The sequence below is a fragment of the Anas acuta genome, chromosome 4, assembly GCF_963932015.1.
Source record: "Anas acuta chromosome 4, bAnaAcu1.1, whole genome shotgun sequence".
NCBI classification, from domain to species: domain Eukaryota; kingdom Metazoa; phylum Chordata; class Aves; order Anseriformes; family Anatidae; genus Anas; species Anas acuta.
The window spans coordinates 18,483,702-18,511,574 of NC_088982.1; the positions used below are offsets into that span (position 1 = coordinate 18,483,702).

General features: G+C 43.2%; 1 protein-coding gene across 2 annotated transcripts in view; it reads right to left on the reverse strand.

Annotated features, from left to right (window-relative positions):
* PPARGC1A (PPARG coactivator 1 alpha) overlaps positions 1-27,873 on the reverse strand; it is a 359,215-nt gene that overhangs the window by 140,815 nt on the left and 190,527 nt on the right. The window lies entirely within an intron of this gene.

The following is a 27,873-nucleotide window of genomic DNA, read 5'->3' on the forward strand; positions in this document are numbered from 1 at the left end:
GCTTACATCATCTCAATGGCAGCACTACCATCACGCTGAATTTCAGGTGCTATGCCATGATTTTTGCGTCTATTTTAATAAACATTAAACTCGTTGGAACTTCTCTGAAACAAATTTTTCAAGTTAAATATCTTTAAATATCTTTTCAAGTGCCACAGTGCTAAGAGGCACACTGACACAACCTTGCCTACAGATCTGGTCAGCACAAAGGGCCCAATGCTGCCTGCTGGCGAAGTTGTGGGAGTTCATAGGCACTGAATTAATTCAAGCACCGGATGAAACACGAACATTCAGAGCTCCGGGTCGCTCCTGGGCCAGCTGCTTCCCACGAGGTGTTCTCCTCTGTCCCCGAGGTCTCCTGTGTGCAGCGAGTGCCTTGTCACCCCACTGCTGATCCCCTCACCGGCCATGTCAGCAGCAAGGCCAAAGGGAAAGGCTAAATCCTGGTGGAAATGCTGATAGAAATGCTGCCTTTCATATACTGGCTATATTCAGTCTGATTATTTCAATATAAAAGTACAGAAGTAAACGCCTTCCCATCACAAAGCTTTCCAGGCACCCCTCATTGTTAATTTCTGACAGTACTTAAACATCCTTTCTGTTCCTGCTAAGTGGCATTATATACAAAGCTTACTTGATAATTACAGATTTATAGTCTAATGCATAATGCCTTTTTATTCGAAAGATTTACAAAACCCTTCATTATCTTCAGGCTGAACTAGGTCCTTCCCAACACAGTAGATTCACCCTGACCGCCTAATTCATCGTCATGTTACAGTCCAAAATTGACACACAGAAAACAGAACCAAGGGTGGTGAGAAGGAGCCCTTCTGGACACCACTAGGAGCGCTCCCTCCTGTAGTAAAGCAGAAGAAAGAAAGCAAGACGAAACAAACAGCTTTTCTCCACTCTTGCCAGGAAAATCTCCGCCAACCAAGCACACTGGTACTTCGTACCAGAACAGTCGTCTTCTATTGAATAATTCTTGTAGACAGAGTTGCCAAGTATGATATTTCTAAAAAAAGATGCATTAACCTGTAAAATAGAAGTGGAGGCCCCCTCCCAGGTTCCAATTCTCCTCCTGAGATACCAATAATTCTGATTTACTTTAATAGAAAGTGAGATTAAAAATCGAGGAGAGGTATTCATGTCATGCAGGAAGTGAATCAGATCCTTGAAATATCCTATTAAACACACAAAAAACAGTAAAACGCTGTAAGAAAACAGTATAATCGAAGACATAAGTAGAGCATGTTGGGCCTGCATTGGAAGGGAGGCTTGTAAAATAAAACCAGGATAGCACGGAGATCTGATTAGATTCCCAGCTGCTATTATTAGGCAACTGAAGCACAGGAATGGCCACGGCAACATTTTTCTACCTCTTTTATGTTGAAGACACAGCCTTTTAAATTTTCGTCTTTGCTATCACCATCCCTTTTAATGAATGACTGAGAAAAATAAAAGCAGGGTTTGTGCAACTGAGTATTTGCATGTGCTAACATAGTAAATTCAGAGGCTGCAGTGGGAGAAGTTCAAAGCAGGGTCCATGCATCAGGCAGCACAACGCCTGGCTGCAGATGTGGCACCTTCATCCCAAGTCGTGACTCCAGTTTCTCACAGAACCATCTAGGTTGGAAGATCACCAAGTCCAACACTAACCAGTCCTCCACTAAACCATATCACTGAGCTCTACATCTAAACGTCTTTTAAAGACCTCCAGGGATGGTGACTCCACCACTTCCCTGGGCAGCCCCTTCCAGTGCCTAACAACCCTTTTGGTAAAGAAGATCTTCCTAATATCCAACCTAAACATTCTCCTCCCTATGGGGTTAGCTGACCTGCATGACATGCTTCATGCTGGATGGAGCCCCAGCCTATAGTGGGCCACACACCACCTTCACGTGAAGCACAGGTACAACCACCATGCTGCTAGTGATGGAGGGGGCTGCAAACACCTCAGACCCCCAGGTAAATCCCCCTTTAACCCTTTGATTACACTGCACACAGAGGTAAAACATCCATACTGAACGTGGTAGCACTGGGTTTTCGAATCAGCCCTCTGCTGCCCCTCTAACCTCAGCATGCCATCAGCCACCGTGCTGCTCCTGCAGGGCAGCTGAGGCTGAGCTGTTTCACATATACAAGCCCCTCTCAGAGCAGCAGCAGCACAGAGCTTGCCCACCTCTTATGCACAGTGAACTGTAGGGCTGGGTTTATCCTCTCCTCATTAGGCCTCAGCAGCTCTCTGTCTCCTTTCAGAACAGCAGCCCCAGGTACAGTACTTCACCTCTGCGAGAGCACTGATAAAAGGAGGGTGTCACCTTCACAGATAAATCAAGGAATTATTAGTTACCTACAATTCTTCAATCTTTCACCAAGAAATGAACAGTTAACTGTTCCTTTCCCTGCTTCGTTTTCTCCTCCTCTCTTTTCTTTCGTACCTTCCCTGTGAGGAGAGTGGGAGGGGGAGGCAAATACCCCAAAATACAAACTGAAGTACTGACTCTGGGATTGACAGTCTGGGCAATTTACCCCCTTCAAGTTTCCATGAAGTAGAAATCTTGCTATGAGGCACTGTGAACGTATCTATCAGTACAACCCACCGATTTGCAGGCAGCTGTAGACCCTGAATACCACCTATAGCTTTGAACCTGTACAGTCACAGTTCAGGGATTATCAGTGGAAGACGTTGGGCTAAATTCTTAAGTACAATTAACAATAAATGACCAAAATCTCACTGAGAAAACAGTATTTTCTCTCTGCAATACCACCGATTTTACAACTTCAGTTTAGCATAGCCAAGGCTGCTGGTGGGTCCTTTTATTCTGAGGTCCTTCAATAAAATGCATTCCTCACGTTACTGCATACCAGGCAAAATCTGTTTGCTGATCTTCAGGGTATTATGCAAAGCATTTGGGGAGAATGACAGGAGAGAGAGAATTGAATTTTGAGGCATTTGTTTGATCTATCGCTTTGATGATTTAGGCTGATTTATATGATGGGTTTGGGTTGTGTGTGTTATGGTTTGCATTTTGTGCAGTATTTCTCTATGGCTGGATTCTCAGCAACGTTCGGTGTCCTACATCTCTCAGTATGACACACACATTTCAAACAAATAAAAAAAATCCCAGCATTTAGCACCTGCTCTCTGGCAATACGTACCAGAATTTAAACAAGAATTGTGCCATTAGAAAATCTGGCTGCTTTTGAGGGCAGCACTGACCACTTCAAACTCTGGTCCTAAGCTTGGGTTTATGTGATTTTAAACTCCAAAACAACATTCTGAATCCCATCTGGCTAAGCCAAAAGAAGACGGAGTAGTTTTCCACACGTCTGCTCTGTGGTCTCAAGAATCACTCTTGTATGAACAGAGACTGGAAAGTCTTGGCCTATCCATTTTAAACAGCAGATAAATAAAGAAGGGGCATAAAAAAAAATACAGAAATGCTTTCAGGATTGATTCTCTGACTTTCTTGTGGAGAACCGCCATATTTTATTTTCACATTTCTTTTTATAGCTTTTTCTTCTTTTCTTCTTTTGTCTTCTGCTCCTTAAAAATAAGCAGGAATCAAAATGGTCTTTTGTTCCTTAAAAATAAGTAGGAATCAAAATGTTCTTTTGGTTAAAAGCTATTCTTAGCATATATTTTACAAATTGAAACAGATGGACGGAGGATTCTGCTGTTCTCAGAGCTGATTTAACGCTGGGCCACTGAGAAGGAGCATCTCCATTCAAAGAGTAGCACTTCTAAGTCAATGCCAGGCTTTCATGCTAAACTCCATGTTTGTCATAAGAGGTTCCCAGACAGTCATATCTGAGCAAAAGCAGATCCCTCACGCTATTAAAATCAGCAAAATACAGAAAAACCTGATAATCACCTGAAAATGAAAAGCTTCAGTCTCTGCAACCTAGTTCTACAAGGCTCTTACAAAAGAAAGCAGTCACCAGAATAAACATCTGTGATCAAACACTAATTTAGCACCAGCAGAAAATTGACTTCAAATCATCTCTTTGTCACTGTAATTGATTAAAAGTCAAATGAAAATTGATAACATGATTTTCTATGTGTGAATGTACATGTGGCACAAACTCTCAAGAGCTCTATTGGCTTCATATATTGACTTTTTTCCAAATAAAGCTTTTTAAGAGTACATTAGTCAGTCCACTAATAAACTTAAAACACAGGCTAATTACTCCTACACAAGGCATTGAGATTGTAGAGTTTTGGTGCAAACACAAAACTCCAAAGAGAACTTCGAATCCAAGTGAAGCAGCAAAATGCACGAAGTACTTCATTGCCATTGTGGTTTTTTTGTTTGTTTGTTTTTTGATGACGATGAAGGGAGCTGCCTATTTTTCCCTTATTTTATTTTTCATTTTAAATTCTCTAGCATTTTATTAACTCTTCCCCAATCCTGATGTCACATCTGTACTCTCGTTCTTCACTTGTCTGATGGCTTTTTCAGTGTAGGTTACAGATGTATGTGTTTTTTTCCTATAACAGATTATTTTCTGCATCACAGAACAAATGCCACACTGTACTGACCCCTGAAGAGAATGCAGCCAACGGAGTACCAAAATGTTATTTCATCTATACTATGGACATTTTTTTTTTTTTTTTTAATATCACATGTAAATCCAAGAGAACAAAACAAAAAAGATATTCTGCCACAGAATGTCTGCTAGCTTTATTAGGAAACTGGCAGAAATTACTACAAATTGGCCTCAAATTAGGTGCAAAAATATCTTGCAAGAGCATTAATTCCACTAATTCAAATCTCCACCTTCCTCTCCATTGATGAGAATATGCAGAGGTGTGAGAAATGGAGACAAAAGAGATGTTTCAATTACAAAAAGAAAGGAAACTTTATCCCTAATCCAACCCTAATACCGGTAGCAAAATCTTTGCAAATAAACTCTTAAAAAGAAACATTTTCAAGACTTTCCAAATGCCTTCCAACTACAGCCAGGCATTGTTATACCACCGGAGACATCCCGGTAGCCAGGGAGCTTAGTGTAAGCCACGCAGTAGAAATCGATGGCAGAGAGCTGGGTCAGGTACTGCCCTGGGTTGTCCCAGAGGAGGATGGAGGACAGCAGGAGGAACAAAATCTCCAGCCGCAGATTTGAATGTTGCCTGCTAGCTCTGATCAGCAGAGAGATGAGGAACACGCAGATGAAAGGGGTCCCATACCAGATGGCAGCAGCAAAGAAATGAAAAGCTAGGAAAGAGCTGAAGCAGGAGAAGGAGACGTTGGCAGCTTTTGAGGGGAATAGCCAGACTTAGAAGAAAAGGAGGTGCGAAGGAAGAATGCTGCTGAGAGCTGCTGCTGGGTGCAGTGGTCGGCTGCAGTCTCTGAAGGATGCTGTCTTTGCAGCAAGTCTTACTCCTGTTTTACTCCTTAAAAGACAGCAAGAAATATGACCGTTTGATAACAGAGGGAAAAAAAGAAGGAAAAAAAAAGAGACTGCTCATTATTAACCCTGTGAGTTTTCACTCAGTTAAGGTCCCGGCAAAGGCTATCTGGGTTGATGCAATGCACAGCGTTGGCTGAGGTTCAACCTATGATGAGCGCAAGCACAACATTATCACTCAAACATCTCCTTCACTACGATGCCTACAGAAAACCTGGCAAGAGCTAAGCTGCTAGTGAACTGATACTGCCATCCATCATGCTTCCCAACACGCTTGTTGCTTCCCCACGTGTTTGCTGCTACCTCATGCCTCTGCATCCTCCTCTCTGCTTCTCGCCTTCTCTCATCCACCTCACAAGCTACCCTTGGGCAAGGGCCACCTGCAGGTTGCAGAGCTCAGGTGGGGCCTACCAGGGCCTGGCCAAGCAAGCAGCCCTCCCATGGCCCCTCAGTACCACACCGTGTGTCCCTCACCTCTTCTCCTTTGAATCTGCTCAGTCCCTGTAGCTGAGCACTTTCACAGCTTGCGTTTTCATGATTTACAAGGAACCAGATGCAGAGGGCGGATTGAGCTATCCACACAGGTAAAAAAAGGACAGTCAGGGGAATGTCCATAGCATCCTTTAACGTGATACTGAACTCAGTATTGACGTAGGCTGGGCATGTTTATGCTGTCCCCAAACTCCAACATGCCACAAGTACCTGCAGAAAGCTCATGATGGCTGCCCAGAAGAAGCCATGGTGAGGAGGACCAAGATTTTGCAGCCCACACAACTGAGGCTTCAGGCAACCAAGAAGCAGGAAGATTTTAGTGCCTTAAAGGTCACTGAAGCATCTGTGGTTACAACCATACTCCTTTACTTTCCACTTCCAAGCAGGGCTTGCAAGAATTGGAGTTTATAGCAGGTCCTGAGCGCTTCCTTTCTCACCTCAGCAGCCAGCTGCCCTCCTCTCCGCTCCCAATGTTCACACTGACAAATGTTAGCTGGTCGTTTCAGCAGTAAAATGGAGCTTGCACATGTAAATTTTTATCACCCATACATACAAGTGGTGCAATCCATGCAGAGTTTAATTCCTGTGTCCGCTTTTAGATTTGCACCAGCGTTTACCTTGGCTCTTAACAATTATTATTCAGCATTTCAAGTGCCATCTGTGCTGCTGATAAGTAAATGCCTTCAAGTATATTGGAAACAGATTTTCTGAAGTTCTACCTTGTACCAGGCAGTCAGCATCAGAAATGTGTGCTCTATAGAAGCTGGCATGTATTTAGCTGATTTTTTCCTAAGAGTTGGTACATGCAAAATAAATTTAAAATGTGTACATCTAAGTCACCAAACAGAAAATGGGCACAGACAATGAAGGAAAGTCACTGCATTCCCAATAGCATTTGCTCTTTATGGGTCAAATTGAAACCCAGCATAAAAGGGTAATATTCACTCGTACCCAGAGTGAATTTTGTCTCATAATAGTTAAGTGTATCATGAGATAAAAACCTATTAAATAAGAAAAAAATATCTGTAAGTTCAGTGTCCAAATGCCTCACCAGTTCTTGACATATACATCAGCCGCCATTAAAATTAAAATGTGCGATATAATGACTGATATCCACGAGACACACGGAGCTGACTATTCTAAGATTCTCACTGACAGTTTAAACTACTCGAAGTGACACATGGGAACAGATCCAGACTAACACGTCTCTGCCCACTGTCTTAGTGTAAATGTCAGCATGGAACTAGAGTCTGAAAAATACCTTAAACAGATTTTTTTCCCTTTAAAAATCAATCATTAACCACTATCTGCTAATAAGTCATGTTTTCTTTTCAAATGAAACCATAGCTGGTCATAGCCGATGATTCATTCATTCCTGGGAGGATAAAGCCATACAAACACACCAAAAACCTCCAATTTGCAGAAAACAGCAGATACTGTGCAGTGGTTTTTTTTTTCCAAATAAAAAATAAACTGCAGGGAAACCACAACTACATGGACAGTATTTCAAATCACAGAGCAGACAGACCATGGTAAGGTTACAAAGTGGGAATTTCCTTCAGTTTCCTCTCCTGGTGCTGAATGACATTGCTGGCTCTAACAATATTATTTCTATGAAATCCATGTCTGCAATATGCTAGGCACTGACAAAGTTACTCAGGCAAAAAGACCAACACACGAACCAGGCACTTGCAAGGTTTGGTGGACAAAGCAGGGTGGCTTGATGTAGGCCCAAAGCCAACATCAAACCTGGGAGCGGGAACGATTTGATGCTGTCTTATGTAGGAGTCTGTGAAAGGTTTGAAATAAGGAGCAAAACAAGTCTGAAATCTCCCCCATGCCAGGATGCCTTCCCGAGGCTGGACAGGAGGCGTCCACAGCCCCATCCTGGTGCCAGCCTCTGCCCCGAGAAGGATGAGAGGAGCCGAGCGGTAGCGAAGAGGCCCCCGAGCAGCCACGGCATTTTCTCCGTTGTCCTTTTTTCTCCCTCCTCACCTCGAGTCAGAGATCCACACAGTTTAATTACAAACCACAGACATGTGCAATTCTATTAGCAAGCCTAAAGCGCTGGCATGACATAAGCTTGTAGGCTGAATCCAGTTACTAGGACGCTGCCAACAAGCTCAGAGATTCGGAGCCTCTTTTCTATGCAGGCCCGTTTGGCCTGGAAATAGCATACATATACACTGACTTGAGTTTAACAAAGAATGTTAATTTGGGTCAGTGAACTACCACTAATTGAATTCTAATAGATGTCACCATAACTCAAGTGCTCTAGCTCTCTCAAGCAAGATGGCAGTACGACCGAAGCAGGCACTTGTACGGCACTGGGGGAAATAAAGTCTGTCCTTCAGCTGCATTGTTTCTTGCTTTCCCAGTTTTAACTACTCTTCGGTCATAATAAAAAGCAAATGAGATACTGGCTTGACAGCTCCCTCAAAGGGTCTTTAAGAGCAGGTGTTATTTTTTAAGTGCAGTGCTTTCTCTCTTTGGAAACAAACCTTGACCTGTTCCACACACAGGTGCAGCTGCATGGGTTTTGAATATAGAGCTCACAGACCTTAAAGCCATAACAGACCCATACCTGGCCCTGCCCTCCCCTTCTCCCTGAGGTCACTTCTGTTAAATGCACTCTTTTTGCCCTGGGATCCTGCACCACCCCACACAATACAACATCCAGCCACACAAGAGGAAAAACGCAGCTTATTTTAGCTGAGGTAAGCTCGGTGTGATTCACAGTAGCTTAGCCATGGGAAGGCTCCTTCTCAGCTCATCCAGAAGCAGATTTACAATCAGCAGACCATGAGGGTGCTGCCTTGTGCCTCACTTAAGATGGAGCACAGGACACAAGCGGCATTTTCCACCAGCTTGCTCCCTGTATAGTCACTCAAACCTGCGCAAACGTTGCTGAAGAACAACGACGGCATTTGGCACAGCTGAAGGTAGCAAAACAAGGAGCAGGCTGGTGGAAAATCAGCCCCACTGGTTCCACCCTCCAGGTACATCTGCCTCTGTGCAGCAGGCCGCGCTGGTGGCGCTCACAGGAGAACATATGAAGCAACTGCTGGAACCCAAGTGTGAAAAATAATCTGAAATTGAGATGTCAGCCTCATTTCACTTTGCAGGGTGACACGGGACAGTCAGTTACAAATCCAAGCACCTAGCAGGACCTCAGAATAGTCAAATAAATGAAGAAATGTCTCCTCTTCAACTGAGCACAGAAACTATTGGGGAGGAACATATCCTACATGTTTTTTTCTTCAAAAAAATAATAAATACAGCAGATTCAAGAACCATAGGTTCAAACAGGTGCTGCAGAAGAAAATTGCCCTTTCTAATTATTCTAGATTTGAGCCACGTGTTACTGCATGCCATTGCAGGGAGAAGTAAAGCATAAAGCCAAAGCCAACACGACCTCTTAATTTGGCCCAGCAGGTAAGAGCACTAAACCTATATTCAGGGGGACCCATACTCACACACAGACTACTGCCAACAGCAGAGCCCTCCTGGTAGGGTAAATGGTGCTTTAAAGTGATTGCTGAGATGGCTCTAGATGTGAGCCACTCCTAATTAGGGACCCATCAGTCTGAGCAGACACATGCAACTTGTTCGTGCCCGGGTAATGGCCTGAGTTTACACAGTTTGCAGAGGTATCAGACCTGGACACTGCCAAAACTTCGGGTTCCCTGGAGAGCTGGCTGTGCCTGCTGCCCGTACCAGCCCTGTCAAAGTCAGGACTTCTCAGCATCCATCCCTCTGGGGATCACCTTATCACAAATTGTTCGGGCTGGCCAGCACAGAGCCCGCAGAGCCCTCCAGCTGCCAGCAATGCTGTGCCACCTGCTGCTCCCTAAGGAAGCAGGACCTCAGTCCCTTTGTGCTGCCTTCTGGGGAGCCACTGTGGATGCTCCCACGTATACCCCGGGACGTGCCTCCATCCTGAGGCACACAGAGCTATACAAGAGTAATTCAAGCCTTGTGTCCACCCTCATAATGTAACCTAAAGTTTTTTGGGGAAACAAGCAAAAATGAATTCCCCAGGAATCTGCTATGAGCTTCTGAAAAAACACCATTTAACAAATATTCACTGAAGGATGCAGTCACATTGGGCAACGTCAGAGGTGTTTGAAGAAAGTAACCCCAGCCTTTCCTGGGTTTTTCACCCTCTCCCCATCTCATGCCACCCTGTCCTTCTGCGACGTCTTCATTTATGTCTTCCATCTTCTTAATCTCCCCTTTTCTGTCAGAGCCTACCACCATCAATTCAGCACCGTGTGCCTTTCTTTCCCATCATCGGTTTTATATAGCCTCCAGTTAAATTTCCTTCTCCATTTAAAAATGAACAGCTCTCAAATAACTATAGAAAATGTTTTGCATTTTGAGCCTTTCTACTTTTTAATAAATGGGCCATATATATTTGTCTATTTCAGTAAAAAAGAAAAAAAAAAAAAAACTCTTTTCACCACTGTCTCCCACAATGAGCCCTCATACAATCGGCATCCATTGTGATTCAGTGGGCTCATCTCTGCATTACTGCAGTAAATGTAAAGACAGATGTAAAACCAGATCTTGATCATCTGCAGCTTAAAAAAAAAAAAAAAATGTTCTGGCAGTTTTCATCAGAGAAACAGTTTTAAACAGTGCCCTGCACAAATTCTGGCTCCCGTAACTTTTACTGCCATTTCAAGGGGATCTGTAATATTTTGTCCTGAACTGTTGCATACCACTGCAGAGTCCTGTTGAGTAGCTGTCACAGTCTGCACCAACAAAGGAGATGTCTCAGAGGAGAATAAAATAATCTTTATGTGTAGTTTGTATATTAATTTATTTAATTTGTAAAGCTCTTTGGGACTCTGCGAGATGAAAGAAGCTACATAAACGTAAAATACATCACCATTATTGCTGTTTTCTAACCAGCATCTTCCATTTTCTAGCTGGTATTTTTCTCACATAGTGTATGACCTTGTATTTTATCTAAATTAAATCTCATCTTGTTAATTTTTGCACAGTTCTTTAAACTCTCAACATCCTTTTGTTATCTCTCTCTCTCTGCCTTCCACTGTGTTTATGATCCCTCTTAATTTGGCATCATCTGCAAATTGTATTGCTCTGTATATATTGTTTAGGAAAGTATTAAACAATATTGTGATCAGCACTGACCCTTGTGAAACCTCCCCTGATATTTTTCCTAAATTGATGTTGTAACATTTATAATTAGGTACAAGAGGACACAAGAAGAAGTAACAGGCAGCAATTAAGGAAAGGAAAATATAAGCTATCAGTAAAAACTCTGACAGCGAAATCTATGAGAACGTACAACAGCTTCCCACAGGAAGAGTTCAAAGTCCCAGTGCTTATGAAAAAAATATATTAATAGTAAATAAAACACTAAATAATAATAATGCTTAGCACATTGTATATGTAGTGCTTGACATGTTCAGACCTACTCACCCAAAATAAATAGTTTGGGGAAATATTGAAAATTCTGGAAGACAAAGCACCCCAGTATATTTTAGTTTTATTTTTGCATATATAACACCCTCTCCCCAATCAGCGTGACTCAGGAACAAAGTGTGCCTGCAAATAAACCTGTGCTACCAAGGGGATATGCATATTCCTGAGGAGAGGACAGGATGACCTAGCACTTTTCATTTTCTCTGTTGCTGTACCCCACACATGCCACTATAAACTCTCTCATGGATAAGCTTTCAGTCACCACAAAATACAGCCCGCAAAACCCCATTCTGATTTTTTTTCCTCTTCTTTTTTCTTGATACAATAAATACAGAGGGTAATTTCAACCTGCTGGCAAAAGGCAGGGCTAGCTCCCTTATGAAGGCAGCCTTGACAATCAAGGTTTTGAGCCTGAACGACTGCCAGGCAGACTCCTCTCAGAAGCATTCGTTAATCCATTTATTCTCTTCTGCCAAAGAGGCAAGAGTGAAGGCAGGGTAGATCTAACACTTATATCATCATCTGGGCCAGATCTCAAGACCAAGCCCAACGAGCCTCTGATCCTGCTGACAGATACAGCACACCAAACTCTTGGTCCTTCCCAGCCTTTGACTTACAGGATATCTTGGACAAAAGGTAGCAGATAGGAGCTCAGGAGCGTATCAACACCTGCTACAGCTCTTGACATCCTACACATCTTACACAGCTCTTACATGACAACTCTTACATCCCAGCCTTCCCACCTGAGATGATCATCTTGCTCCTGACCAGCACCAACGCTAGACTGCACTTCCACAGAATGGGAAGAGAGAGACTGAGAACTGATGAGGTGGGGAAGAGAAAGAAACACCTAGCATGGGAGACAGCCGGATGCCAGTATTGGTTTGGGGGAGTTAAGGAACAGAGAGGACATTCTGAATAATCCAAGAATTACCAATCTCACATAAAAATAATAAAAAAAGTTCTCACTCAGACTGCCAGGGAGGATGTGTATGAAGCTCTCCAAACCATGGCAAAAGAGGGAAAGCAGCTGGTTTCAGTAGTACTGGTGAACCAGGCATCCTGATGGAAGGAGAAAGCTAGAAAGTGGCAGAATGAAAAAGGAGGAAAAAAAATGAAAAGCTGAAAAAAAGCAAAGCAGTCTGAGGAACACCACTGAGCTACCATGTTGCTCAGCACTCCTCAGAAGCGCTGCCTTTAACAAAATATGGTTGGCATAATTTGCCATTGGCCATTTTACCCTAACACATGCCATTTAACCCTTAAAGCCCTAGGCTTTTCAAGTCTTGAAATGTCACACAAGTGACAGCAGACAAACATTTGCAAACTCAGGTATTTCCAGTAGCACCAGGTACTTTCAAGAAGCCATGTTCTATTCTGATTTCCAGGGAACGAGCTGAGAGATGGGAGATTTCAGGACCGTTGTCACACCAGCTTGCAATCTCCCTTTTCACAAGGCTGGACCAGGCATCACGTCTGGTCTGCAGCAGAAATGAGACCGGCAGGTTCCAAGTGGTGGTTACACTTCCAGACCTTTCGCAACGCTTCAAGTGCTGCCATCTTGTGTTTCCACCTGTGCTTCCCCACTTAAAATCCTGCTTTCTTTAATCGTGCCTAGCTCTCTTACTGGGTCATGGAACAGACTTTGCTAACATTTCCTAAGTCACTTACCACGTATGTCTCCTAAAAAGAAGACATTTTTTCACTTCCACACATGACACCAGGTTCCCTGGAAGTATGTGTGATAAATGCACTGAATTTAAGAATTAAAGCCACATTAGGAGGCATTGATTTTCTTTACAGTAAGATGAGCCTCTTCGGGAGCTGGATGGAGGTACTGAACTGAGCAGGCACAGCGTGATTCTGGCGAGGCGGAGCATTTGGGGAATTGCTCCCGCAATAGGAAAAATTTGTTTTAATTAGGTTGGTCGGTGGTTCCCAAAGCAGCGTGCTGCGAGTGGGAAAGAGAAATGAGGATGGGACTGTAAACAGCTTGTTGTGCTCTCAGCCCGTGCGTCAGAGCGCGGGGAGAGAACTTGCACCCCTGGCTCTGCGGCTGGAAGAGGCTTCAGCGTGAGGAGGGCGAGGGAGGTGATGCGTAGGCATCCTTTCCCCTTTGCTGCCCTGAACTGCTCATAAAAGCAGATGAGGTTTTGTTCTCCCGGACAAGGGAAAAGATTCGAGGAAGAAGATAATAACAAGCAATTAGGGCAGCAAAAATATCCAAGAACAAAACTGACTGAAAATAATAAAATTAAAAAGTGAGTTAGAGAGATTTTGTCATTCTGTCTTAGATTATGTTGAGGAGGATGAACTCAATTTTATTGAGAAATCAATTCTAATTTGGCACTCCACGCGGTATCTGGCAGAGGACACTGGTAACAGTCTCCATTGAAATCTGCCAGCTAATTTACTTCTGCTGACTTTACACTAACAAACAGAAGCAGGAAAAAGTCGTGTCGTAGGGATGACATTTCCCGCTAAATATCTCATACTAATACACAGCCTGAGTCCTCCCACGCTTGCTGTAGAAACCCATCACCTTGCGAAAGGGGAAGGAAAAAACATGAGAAGGTCCCCAGGACCAAACGGTGTGAGCGCCAAGCTAAAGGTCAGACGGACGGCGTGCATCCCACGGATGGGGCCACGAGTTTAGCTGGAAGGAAGGGCTTGGGAAGAGGTTCCTCTGTCGGCTGCTGTAGGAGTTCAACAGCATCTGTCCTCCAGTTCAACCGACCCTGCAAGTCCAGTACCAGCAGCTTTCATAGACACTACGGCCTGCTACCGATTGTCAAAAGAAAAGGGGGGGAAAAAAAGCTTTAAATGGATTGTTAATTATTCAAGAAAATGTGTCTGTAGATATTTCAGAAATGTACTGCATAAAATTTATCATGGGTTACGTGTCTGGGAGCACAAAATGTGCCGTTTAATGCTATGCTTTACTGACCTTTAAGCAGTGGCTGCTACCCTAACTGTATTCACAGCTTATGTGTATTCACTCAGCATTTATATAAAATATCGTTTATTTTTACGAGGTTTGTGCCACTGAAGATTTTACTTGCACTGAGAAAATGATTGCTGAGTGCATTGTTCATAGCATTGTTTCCAAACATTGAGATAACCAAGAAGTGCGATGTTCTCAACCTGCATGCTTACTAGTATGTCCTGTGGACAACAGGCTTTATTTCAAAGTAATTCTAATGTGTGGTCAGAATATAAAAGAAACAAAAAGAGGGAAGAGAAGATGCTTAGATGCTTTATTCTTCTGGGTTACTTACTGCCTTTGCCTTAGCTTCCAATAAAACCCAAACGAGCCTACCTCCCTGGCACAATTGCATGTTCTTTTTCAGGGAAGGTTTCTGTCTTCAGTTAAGTAAGTAATATCCATACAAAAGCCCCAAATTTAGAAGTGCACAATGACTTACATTTCCTCACTCCATTTATAAACCAGGTTCACTGCTCCATAAGGACCTGATTTCACCCCCTCCCTCTCAGCAACATTCTTTAAGTCTTTACAAAGATCCATTTTCCCTTTCTTATTCCCAGAAGCCTGCTGAAACTAGGGCAAGATGGCCTAAAATTACTATTTTCCTCAAAGTCCCAGAAAACCTAAGGCCGACTGCACCCCTCCCTTTGAGCGGAGCCGCGCAAGAGCGGTGCCGGGCGCTCCCCTTGCCGGCACCCCCGCAGAAGCAGAACCAAGGACACGCTCCCACTTAGTCCCAGGAATCGGTTCAGCAGCAAGCTGTGGACTTTTGACCCAAGCAGGCATTTCGTGGCTCCAAAAACCTCTCTCTCGAAAGACAGGAACTTTATCTCCGAGGAAAGAAATAGGGTAAAAAATGAACATAACAACGTTGCTCTAAATAATTGATGTTGCAATCTAATGCTATTTCCTTTTGTATTACTGCAATCTTCTTAAAAAGATATTCTCAAGCTGTTTATTATAGCAATAACTATAATTTTTCCTTCTCTTTTAACAACAGCGCTTCACCCATAATGTCGCCTACAGATAATGTATTAAAGATATAAATAAAATAACACAGCATAGGTGGCACAGCAATGTATAGGTTGTTAACCAGCCAAAGAAAACGTGGTTTAGAGTTGGATTAGCTGGAGCTGGCTGAGTGTCTGCTGTCTTTTGATTTCTCCATTGCCGGCTGTCTCTATCTGTATTTGCTTTGACATTACTACAATGCTGTGAATAAAACCTAAACACATTCACACTTCTCTTTTATTCACCTTACTGGGAGGAAAAAGCAAGACAAACCAAACAGCTGTGAATGACCAGAATACAAAAATACAGCCCCCGAACTTAAACACCCCAGCGACTCTCATTTTTTGTCACAGCTCTGAAGTTTTTCCAGAAAGCTGTAATTTCCTTAAATATAAAAATCCATTTAAAAAAAATCTGTCTCTTCTAGGATGGGCTAAAAATAGCTGTGAGTGCAATTATTACCCTCTAACCTCTAGCTTTGGTTCAGCTGCACATGCCATCCGCAGGAAAATCTCCAGCAGCAATCAGTGTTGCTCTTTGCATTACAGCAGCATCTCTAAGCCCTTGCCAGGAGGGAGTCCGAGGGAGGAAATTTCTTACTCAGGTATTAAGTAAAGGATAGTCCCCATCTCAATGATTTTAAATGGAAGGGGGAGCTCTGCTTGATGCACAGGGACCCGAGACGCACTGAAAGCACAGCTCAGGCTGCCCACGGGAGGATGCAGAAAGCACACTGGGTATTATGACTTAACTCCCCCTCCTCAAAAGTGCCAGCAGGGAACACCTTCCCACAAAGTGCTTGTCCTCCCATCGCTACAGTCCATTCCCCGAAATAAGGAGCCGTCTCTCCCTTGAAATCCATGGTGACCACCCCCAGGTCAAAGCTGAGCTCCTGGACCAGCTCCAAAACCACCGCTGATGTTTGTCCCTGACCAAGGCCTTCTCCAGCAGGACAGTCGTGGATTTAAGCCACGCTCCCATCTGTTTATGCCCAGCACGGACATGAATCTCAGCAGGAAAGCACTCCTGAGTACACTTAGTATTGGTGGGATCAGCTCCCTGAAACACCTGCACAGGAGAGCAGTACAGACAGCCTCGCAGTGCTCCCTACCTGAAGATACGATCCCCATTAAATTTTCATATCTGCAATACAGAAGCGTATTTTAAGACAAATGCTGTTCTAATTTGCTGTAGGCACTGAAGACCAACACACATTTCAGTGGAGGAAGTTATGTGTTTTAATTGGTTTATGAAGACAAAGCATATGCCATGACACAGTTAAATGATTAACAGATTCCTACGAATGCCTTTGGCATAGAATATCTATACATTCATTAGCTGGAACAATTCATCTTCTTGATAAAACTAAAATTAGTTATACAGCAGGTTTACTTTTTATGATTAATAAATGATAAAAATCTAAATTATCCATCTGAAATGACTGCTTTCTTAGCCATTAATCTCACATTTATCAGTTCCTATAACTCACATTGTTAGTTGAAAAAAAATCGATTTCCCCAAATATTTATAATTCCACATTAAAAACACACAAAATGTGTGAAATGTGAAGTATCATCTCCTTCACTACAATATTTTGGAATGAATTCTAAATCGAGATATAAAAAGCTGTACTATTTGATGACTTTACCATAAAAACCAAACAGAAACAATATACAACTGTGCCAACATTATAAATGTCAAAAAAAAAAAAAAAAGGAAAAAAGAATGCTCGGTAATAAACCAGCTCTAACAAAAGATGTATCAGCTCATTTTGGTTTTCCAGCTTTCTACAGTTATTTTGCCAGGAAGCAAAATCCAGCTCATTCTGCAGAAAAATATGGTAAAAGGTCAAAAGTACAGTACTGTCTGCGTCCTGGAGACTAGGTCGACACATCACAGGTTTAGCTAGAGGGAAAGGCTTGGGAACAGATCCTTCTGTCAGCTATTTAAAATGTTGAAGGCCTTCTGTCCTCCAATTAAAGTCATCAAGTCAACAGCAGCGCATTTTCGGTAAGAATGTGCCTGAATTCCAGAAGTTTCATGAACTTTGAGCTGCATGCTGGCCACATATAGCCCCATCTGAAATATGTAGGAACATATTTTAACGACCAGTCACACAACTAAAAATATTTTTTTCATTTGATCGCCATTTGTCCACCCTTGTCAAGCACACCCATGAGTAATTTTCTGTGCAAGTAAGGGGCTAAATTAGCAGAGAGATGTCCACAGGCTGAACCCTGCTGGGAATAGCGTGGGAAGAACAGAGTGGATGCTTCTGTAAGGCGCCAGCTACCTGTTCCTTCAGGGATCATTTAAGCTATGATAACACAAGGGAGGTGGCTACATTATATTAACCAGCCCTTTCATGTGGTTAGTAAACATGTGTTTTAAATATGAAACATTTGGGCTTAAGAAATACCTTCTTTATTCAGACGTTCCCTTCAAGATTTTGAGAGAATAACAAATGGAGGAAGAGAAATGATAGTGTAAGCCAACATCCAAACAGTGGTGCCCAGCATCTCCATAAACACTTACAGTCGAGCTCATATTGAAAACACTTATCAGATGAGCTCTGGCAATCGCTACCCTTTTCTTTATTCAACAAAGAATTTTTCCCATTATGCAAATAGCTCTCTAAGTGGCTCAAACAGCATAGCCAAAAATGTTGTATGATTATTTTTGTCAGTTGTCAAATAAACCATTTGCCAAAAAAAAAGTTTTAGAGTTGCTGAGCAGGTACAGGATGAAAACTCGAGTGGAGTAGGACTGAGGGAACCCACAGGTTTCCATTGGCAAACCAGTAACTCCTTTCTGTCATGCCAAGCAGTCAACACAAGCTTGGCATGTGCTTAAGTTTCATTACCCAAGGACGGACTTACTTACTCATATCTCTACAGGATGCGTGGAATCGGAGCTGCCCTTCTACAGATTGTGATGAAGCACTACTGGTATCAAAGCACGAAAGCATTAAAAAAGGTTTTGGGTGCGCATTCTAGAAGCACAGCAAAGAAATTCAAAGCCTGAACAACCACAAGACCAAAAGCAAGTTACAATCGAAACAGGACAGCTAGTTAAATAGTGTTATTCTCAAACACAGATATCTGCTTCATGTACATAACTCAGGATAGCACAACAGGCATTTATCAGGTTAAAAAGAAGCTAAAAGGTGTCCTGGGGAAAGAAAAAGATAGCATTTATATCATTTATATGAATTCACACATGCACGTTTTTATATATAAATATGTCACAGAACAAGTAATCTTCAAATGAAATGCCCTTTTTTACTATCAAATGTCTTTAATGTTAGAAAAACATAAACCCGGCTTATAAATAAAACTGCATAAACACTTTGGTACTGGCAATAAATTGAGAATAATTGACCTTGTCCTATCAAAGGATGAGTGTATCTTTAGATCTTAAGTGCTGTGAATGGTTATGAACAGGCTTAAAGTACTGAGCAATAGCTAGCTAAGCACAGCATGCACAGTGCATTTCACAGGGTATTAAATAACTGAGCTTCGGAGAACCTCTCCCTCGGCTTAGTCTTAAGGCGTTTGATTTCTAAAACTGCAGTCCATACATCACACGTTGGTCCTATTTCTCTTTACGCTAATTAGGCATTTTACTATCAAAAAGACACCTCATCCTATCCTGGTGCATCCACAGCTCTCTTCTTACTGGTACGTGACTGATCCTGGCTTTCAGAAAGACTGACACTGTCTCATACCGCAAAGGAATGTCCCCTTCTCGGTGCACTTGATGAGAAGCATCAAGGAGAGAACATTTCCTCAGACGTGATGAAAACACAACAAATCACCCTGTCCTGGAGGTACCGTGCCTAACCCTGTGCCCCGAGGGTGGATGAACCACTGGCAGCACCACGGAGAGGTAGCAACACATCCCTCCCCAGCGGCACTTCTGCAAGCAGGCCGACCAACATCACAACTTGAGCAAAGGTCAGGAGGCACACGGGCGGCATCACAGGCGGCTGAATGCCAACACTACAGCCTACAAACCTCAAAGATTAACTTCACTGCCATTCATTGACAGCCTCCACACTACAAATAAGCTGCATTTGAACTCCCAAATACTCCCAGGTAATAGTTTCCTATGCTAGTATCACAACTTGAAGCACCATTAAAGATACAAGATCAAATAGAAAGCAACTGTAGACAGAACTGATGGAGCTAACCTCCAGTCCTGAGCCACCTCTGTTCTTCTAGCTCTTTTCCACAAAGAACCTCCAGGACCTACTCTGAGAGTACCCAACACCAAGAACAGAAGCCCATCTAGAGGGTCCACGTGTGGAGCTTGGCCATGGAGCCCCACAGACATACACCTCTTGCTATACCTTAAATACTACGTCAAATACACTTATGAGGTTAAAAACTAATCCAATGACAAATCTTTTTATGATGACTGTATTAAAAATGAAATAGGGGAAGAGTAAAAAAAATAAAATTTCTCTAAGATAACTAAATTGACTGTTCCTCCGCCATGCCAAAAATAAATAAATGAATGGAGGGGAGAGACAGAGAAGACAAAAACTTCATCAACTTCCCTATTGGAACAGATTCGTCGTTCACAGTAAACACAGTACAACAGTGCTGTTGGATATATTACACCTGACTCTCACATGCTGTGGGTGGCAAAATCAAATTTTCCAGTATTTTCAACTCCAGTACTGTGGGGGAAATGCAAGGAAACTGGGGGAATAATACAAGTAGCAGCAAATTACAGTCCATGCCTGGATCACCAGGTGTTTAATAGCCCCGTTTGGCTACCACCAACACAGAAGGACAGTGCCTTCAGCACGGTGATGAGTTGAAAAACATATTTATATAGAGAATCTGTACTTTTTTTTTCCTCCTTATTTCCATCATCACTGTATGGCATCCACAAGAAAAGAGGAAGAAACAAAGCCCCAAAACTCTGGTAGCATAAAATTTCTAATTGTTTTTAGTAGACATAAGAAAGCTAAGTACCTATTACATTAGAAAGTTACAATTTTACAAGGTTTAAAAATGGCTCATCTACACAGGAAATAAACACAAAAATTGTATATATGATTTCAGGCAGGAATTGCAGCATCTCACTTTCCAAAACATCGAATGTTCAGTCCTACCATATTTTGAAGATGTGAATCCACATGCACACATGGATGTATGGATACATGCCTGCCCACACATTATAGAGTGATTACTCAGTGCTCTTTTTCAATTAATATGGACTCAATGGGACCATACTGTGAAGGAGAAGGTATGTTGCTGGGTCTCCTGCACTTTATTCTGGGTATTGCTATGTTTCCAGCTTTACTGTAGCCTGATAAGGTCTCATTTGTGCCAAATTGCTCCCACTCCCCACAAATGCATATGAGAACTCAAAATTAAATGAAAATGGCAAGACATGTCTGCTTTTATTATTCCACAGGAGACTATCATCAAACTGCTGAAGGCTCTGACAAAATGCCTATTTTTCATCAACTGCATGCCTGTCTTGATAAAAGATCCCAAACTATTCTGGAATGGCTTAAGCATTTCTTGCCCTATACCCCTCCCTTACCAGTACAGACACGGTGTTTTAGGCTACACAGTAACTCAGCAAATCAAGGACAAAGCTTAAAGTAAGCTTGAGACAGAGACTGTCCTCTGATTGAGCCATCAATTAGGAAGAAAATTGTGGCTTTCAAGATCTCAATATGTCAGCAGAGGGATTCGCTGCTCCGTTAAGCTGCTGGGATCAACATATTGCTCCTTTCTCAGGACATTTTGGACTACCTTTTGCTCTCATTTATGGGAACAAAATTCCCACTTAAGTCAACAGGAGTTATTCCAGCATCTCTGAGGGCACGTATTTCCCTCAATGTGTAAATGTGAAGTAAAATCCATTTGCCTCTATAAATATGCAGCACTTTTTTCTTTAAATATCGACATCCACACCCACATAGATTTCTTAACCTTTAGTCTTTCTGTGTAGTTGTGGTCACCCAAATGTGTAACTGGCCTATGGTAAAACTGTGCCAGCTTTGTGACAGCTATAGATCTGTAGGATGTCAGAAGCTGTTCCCAAGGAAACATCAGGAAAAGGGATTATACAAGGTTTTGAAAACCTGTTCTGAAGGTCTGCTAACATTGAGCAAGAAAGCCCACCTTTCCCCATGAAAAATCAAAAATAGATATACTCCATTACAGCAAAGTCTGAGATGATGAGAATGGCAGAAGGCAAAAAGTTAAAGCTAAGTGATAAAGGCAGAATTGTCATTTCAGCACTGTTTTCTTCTTTGTTGTATTTTGTTTGCTTGGTGGTGGTGGTTTTTTACCTAATAGAAAAATAACTCCTTTTGGAAATAAAATGCATTGCATTTTCCAAACTGTGTATCCCCCTGAAAGAAATACTGTAAGCTTCTTTCCTCTTTTGCTCGCAAGTTGATGTTTATTCATGTGCATGGGGCTACTGCACAGACCTTTCACAGCGTGAGGAGTGCGCTGGCTGAAAGGTAGGATAGAAGATGACTATCACCAGAATTTTTTAAAGCAGGATACTCGAGCGAGGCTGCTTAACCTATATTTAGCCTGCTAAATAAGTGGCCTGATTTTTGCAAGTGCTAAGTCAGAATTCTCACGTCTCTCACTACACCAGGGAGACTCACACAACTGGCCTCCACCTCTACCTCCTCTTCATCCTCATCCTCCTCCTGGGGCTCCTCCACATTGGCAGCACAGCACCAGGACCGTGAGCCCACCACACGACCCCCTGCCTGCCACAACCAGTCACCATGTCCCCTCACTGACCAACCACATCCAGCAGATGCCTGGGGCTGTGTAGTGCGGGAGAGCCGTGGCCATGCCCAAGGAGGGGTACTGACGAGCTGAACACTGCTCTCAAAGGCAACTCGGAGCTATCACAGCCCCCAGCTGCCACCAAGTCCCCTCCAGCCCAATCCCAGCCCTACACTGCAGGTACCACACTGCAGGCGCCCACCACCACACCGCCTGAGGCACAGGCCTCACACATTGAGGCACAAGGAAGCTGAAATGGCTGCTGGCTTCCCAGGATACTCAGCACTTCTGAAAATCAGGACAGCTATTTAGGAGACTAAATATGGATATAAGGGCCTAGCTCTAAAAAAACTTGGCCCATTTAAGAAGAAAGGATGTACGCCATCACCTTGGAGCTCCCCAGCAGATAGGGCTGAAGAGGAGCTCTGGCTCTGCGGCGCTCACTCTAAATCAGTTCCTTTCAAGATTGATGCTGTGCCCTATCCTGGGATTTCTAAAGACCTTGCAGAATGAAGAAATATGGGATGAGTTACAATTTGAATGAGAACTGGATAACCCCTTCCCAGGGGCTTCTCTGAAAACCTCACTCAGAGGTAACGAGGCTCTACATCCACATTAGCACCTATAGCCACCATCGCCTTCCTTCAGCCAAGGGGGAGGCAGACAAACAGAAATGCTCTTTGGGAAGGAGCCAAACAGCAGTGCACACACACAGGGGTAACAAGGCAGCTGTCTCCACAGGGATCAGGCCCTACATTATGCACCTCAGGGCTCTAGGTGCAGCACCCAGAGCACGTGAGGCTTTTTCCTTCTCTCCCTCCCAGGCTCTCCAGTCAGTTACTACAGGAAAAAAAAAATCACCATCCCATTTTCTAAACTCACTGTTCACCCATCTGACCCAGCAGAAATAACATGAACTGGAGAAGCACCAGCTCTCCTCCTGCCTTTCCCTTATTTGCTTCACCCACTTGTTGAGTTCAACTCTTCAGGGCTGTGGTGGTCTCCCTGAATGCTCCTGCAGGGTGAGCATCCCCTCTGCGCCCTGGCACATCCACCTGCTCCATCCTCACAGCCTGGGCCACTCACATGCTTCCACGGGGACTCAGACAGGATGGGTCACTTGCCTTCTGTAGGCACAATATCCCAATTTTGGATTTCATTTCATTATTAATACAGAAAGGTGATCAAGGAGCCACCACAGCAAACCCCACAAACGGTATGACACGGAGCATCACGTTCCTCTGAAAATAGACTTGCATTTCTTGCTCTAGAGCAAAGTTATGGGGAGAGGATGAAACTAAACCATATTTCCTTCTGGGGGAAGGGAGCATGCATTGTGGCATTGAGACTGCTGCAGTAACTCTTACCAAGCTGGGACTCTCACGCAGCTTCACCTGATAAGAACAAATCAAACCACCACTTTATCTGAATTTTGTATAATGGCATCACCAAAATAATAATAATAATCTCCTTTAAAAATCCCTTGTAAGAAGCAGCAAGGGGGAAAAAAAGAAATAACTTGGTGACACATCTCTTGAATATTGTTGATTGACTAATTAAAATGCAATAGAGCAGAAAAAAGTGCATAGACGATGCTTAGGATGTAATGTAAAGAGCAATCACAACCACTCAGTGGGGCTTAGCAGGTCTGAAATGGTATCTAATTCTGCAAACTCCAGAAAGGTACTGCATAATGTAAACATTATTGCTTTGCACACTTTAATGAAAACTGCCTGCCTTCGGATTGAATCGCATACACATCTATTGTGAGTCCAGTAGAATAAAGAAAACAGGCATCGTGCATTTAAAAATGCTGCCTCATTAAAAGAGGCTAAAAGGAACCCCCTGTTACAGTCACTATGACACAATTAAGTAACAGGATGACAGGTGTTGTATTATATTTTTTAATGGAATAAACTTGCATATATGCAGACAGCAGCCACGGATTTCCTTTGATATTTCAGCATGCACCTGCAACTTGTTATTGCAAGGACCTTTATTAAGCAAGTGTACATTTCGTAACGCCTACAGATTTATAAAACTCTATTTGCCTCTCCTACGATTCGGAATAGATGGCTTTGGAATCCTACAACTGCTCTTTCCAAGAAAATAAGAACATAATGATCTCTGGTCTCCCAGGAATATGCTCCCAGACACTGCTTTGCTACAAACAAACACACACGTTTCACCTAGGCTCCAGTTAAAAAGTTCAGAGATTTTAAGTGCTTAGATTTAATCCACCTGCAAGCACACGTCTTTGTATCACTAACCTGCCAGCTAGCTTCCCGTCGCAGCCCTTTTATCCAGTTTTCTTCTAAGTCCTTATTCTCTCTGGTGGATGTTTCATCCATAGCTGATGTCGCTTGCACAAACTCGATTGGCCACTGGCTGTTACACTCTCTTTGTAAGCCTTTACCAAGGCGGCAGCAAGTGCAGTTCGGAGACAGGCTGTCATGAAGAAAATGTCACAGCACAGGATGGGAGGAGGGGGGCGAGGGGAAGGGAGGGGAAGGGAAGGGTCGACACCGAGCATCCCCGCGCGAAAAGATTTGGGGAAGCGCGGCCGCCGCCTGACCCGTTGTGACCAGTCCAGCGAACGCCCTGCTGCAGCCCGGGAGTTCACGGGGTAATGAAAGAGGGCTGGTGACACCGTGCGAGAGCCCTAATTACGGGTGAAGCGTGGCAGGGCTGGTAATGCTAACCCGAGTATTTCCGCGCACGTTTCCCCAAAGTGTTATTCCGTACGGCGCGATAATTGTCTCCTTTGGTGGCGTTATAATTAAGGCTGCATCGGGGGTGTGGATTCAAGCAAAGGAAATACAAATAGCTGCTGGGGCTGGTTAAAAGAAAATATTTCAGCATATCTGTTTGAAAAGTGCTTCGCGAACCGCTCTGCAGCCAATAAACATGAATAATAATCCAGGCCATTTTGATAGAAATGGGCTCATTACCATACCCGCCGCTGAGCTCTTTCAGAGCTCAGGTTCAGCAATGCAGAAAAGGGTTCAGCAGGACACAAGTATTTCAACCCCAAACCAGAAGAATTAGTCCCTATCAGGCATTTAAAAGAGCCAACTGCTTGAGCTCGCTCTCCGTGCATCGCACCTAAAGATGCCTGCCGCATACCCCGAGCACATCAAGCCTTGCTTTATTGCGTTCTTCATCACTCCTTAACCCAGCACAACTATCTTTCATCCTTCCCAGAGACACTTTAGTCTCCCCATCAACTCCTTAAAACATAGTCTGGCTTTTCCCTTTTTCTTTTTTTAACCTAACTGAAAAAAGCAGAGTGCATCTGTCCCACTGCTTGGGGACAGCGTTTATCACTGCTCAGCTGAGAACGCTGAGCTCACTGCATTCAGAAACTTCAGATTTTGGCCAGCTGCAAGGAACAAAAACCAAACCCTGTTTTCTCTGACATACTGTTTCAACACACAAATAAAAAGGTGAATTTTTAAGCATGTCTTTAAGTGAAAGAACTGTCTTGAAAAAAAAAATATGCTACGACATCTCTAAAATTCATAAAAATCATGACTATTAGAACCAGATTTTTTTTTTAAACAGTGTTGGCTGCTCACCACCCATGCTGTTTATTCGCTATCCTTGTTAGCTAAGCGTGCAAAAAAAAAAAAAAGTGGATTCATTTTTAGGTTCATTTTTGCTCCTGGGGATGTTCATTTTCTGACCCCCAGCCATCCTCACTGGGCTGAAACCCTGTGAGAGCCAGACCCCTGCCTGAGGCTGCTGAAATGCAAACCCAAGCTGCTTCCCTTGCATTTTTATTTTTTAGGTTGCTGGAAACATTTCATTTTTTCCTCAGGTTTTGTAAACATATATTTCACAAGTTTTGGGCCTTCCTCAGCTTCCACAATATCCTCACTATAAAACTAAACGTGCCAACTGGCATGCAGTGTAACCTCCTGCATCATGCCTACACTGTGAGACCCTCTCCTTCAGCTCAGAATTTCTCCTGTCAGTGTATTTTTATTTTTTATTTTTTTTGCCCCCTTCTCCTTTTTGTTAAGCACAGCCATGCAAATCACAGGACCTCGGGCAGGACTATCAAGCGGGAGCTTCTGGGGCATTCGGTTTGACTTTAGGACTCACGTTACACAACAGGAGCGCGCGTGAGCCCCGGCTCCGTCACACATATGGATATTTTATTTTTAGCCCAGGTAAACCAATACAAACAGGGAAGGAGCCAGATGCTTGCACAGGCACAAAGAGACACAGCAGGCTGGCAACAAAAGGGACACAAAGGGACGTTTCACTACGAGGGTACTGATCAGAATGCTCTTTTCTTGGCCAGACAGAAAAAAATAAAAACCTTCCTGGCTTACAACCAGAGGCACCAGGAGCATTGTGCAAAGGTACCATGAAGCTGCTGCCCCTGCTGCCTTCTCCTGCACCCAGCAGGGCTGCCGCTTGCAGATGCTGCCAGCACCCAGGCAGCTTTTGACCGTGGCCGACGGGTGACCAAAGGCCACTTGTGCTGCCAACATGGATCCGTACCTCCCCGAACCTGATGGTAACAAAATCTAACACTGACGATGACAAACCCTTGAGATGAGATCGGCTCTTTTATGAGGCTTGTCGTTTGCAGGAGACAGCATCTAGGCAACAGCTGGGCTGGTTTTGGAGGGGTACAATAAAAAAAATAATAAAAAAAAAAAAAGGAAGCAGCAAGAATTCTTTTCTCTCCCTGCATATGGCGAAGACAGATGCGAACCAACATACCGGCGTATTCTTACCGGGCCAGGAGCATAATTCTAAATCTGAGACGGATAGCACACAGAAGTGGCTCGGCGATAATTGTAAATATTAGCAATGCTTCAAATCTAATCTACTCTGGATTGCAATGAATTATTTCGTGACTTTCACTTGTCTTTTTCACAACCATGAAACAGCACAAATTGTGTGTGAGCTGCAAGAATATGAAGACATTTATTGATGGAAATCAAACCACTTTTTTTCACCCACAGTGTCTTTGATATGTTAGAGCCCGAAGCAAAGAAAACATAATAAAAACAATATATAGATGAGAACTTCAATTTTCCCCTACATATGAATCTGTCACTTATTTGCTAAGAATCAAATCTAACTCCAGACAGTTAAAGAAGCCCCATATATCATTCGCCATAATCCAGTACTCAGCTCAAATGTACCTTGCTTGAAGTTCATACAACGTACTTGATTTTACACTACTCTAAACAAAACAGCTCTGGATATTACAGCTCTGTGTCTAAAAGGCTTTCGCTGCAATTTCATCCCCAATAGTGAGAAAAGTACCAGTGTGAAAGCAGATTTATCAGTACAAGGTAACAAGGATGCCTCAGAAGTCCGTTTCAAGCATTGGCTTTGGCTGTAAACACAGGGTAATTTTTTTTTAATGTATCCACGCTCTGTTACTGTGATATCACCGTACTACTGCCAGCAGTGTGAGGAAACAAGGTGAGGAAAGCAGAAGGTTTAGTGACTTGCTACCCGATCAGATCCTGGTTTTTCGGACCACTTGAACTGTGACATGGATGCTGTGGCTGGGTAAGGACTGGTTTCTCAGGCTCATGTAGCTGTTACCTGTCTCCCTGCCCGGGCCCAGCAGCTTTACCTACATTAGATGAGGTCAGGAGGATGCTACACATGAATTAACCACCAAAGTCTAGTACCCAGGACACACAAAATTCCTGCTATGGCTGTGTTTTTCTGCCACGTGCACCCAACACAACCCCACAGCAA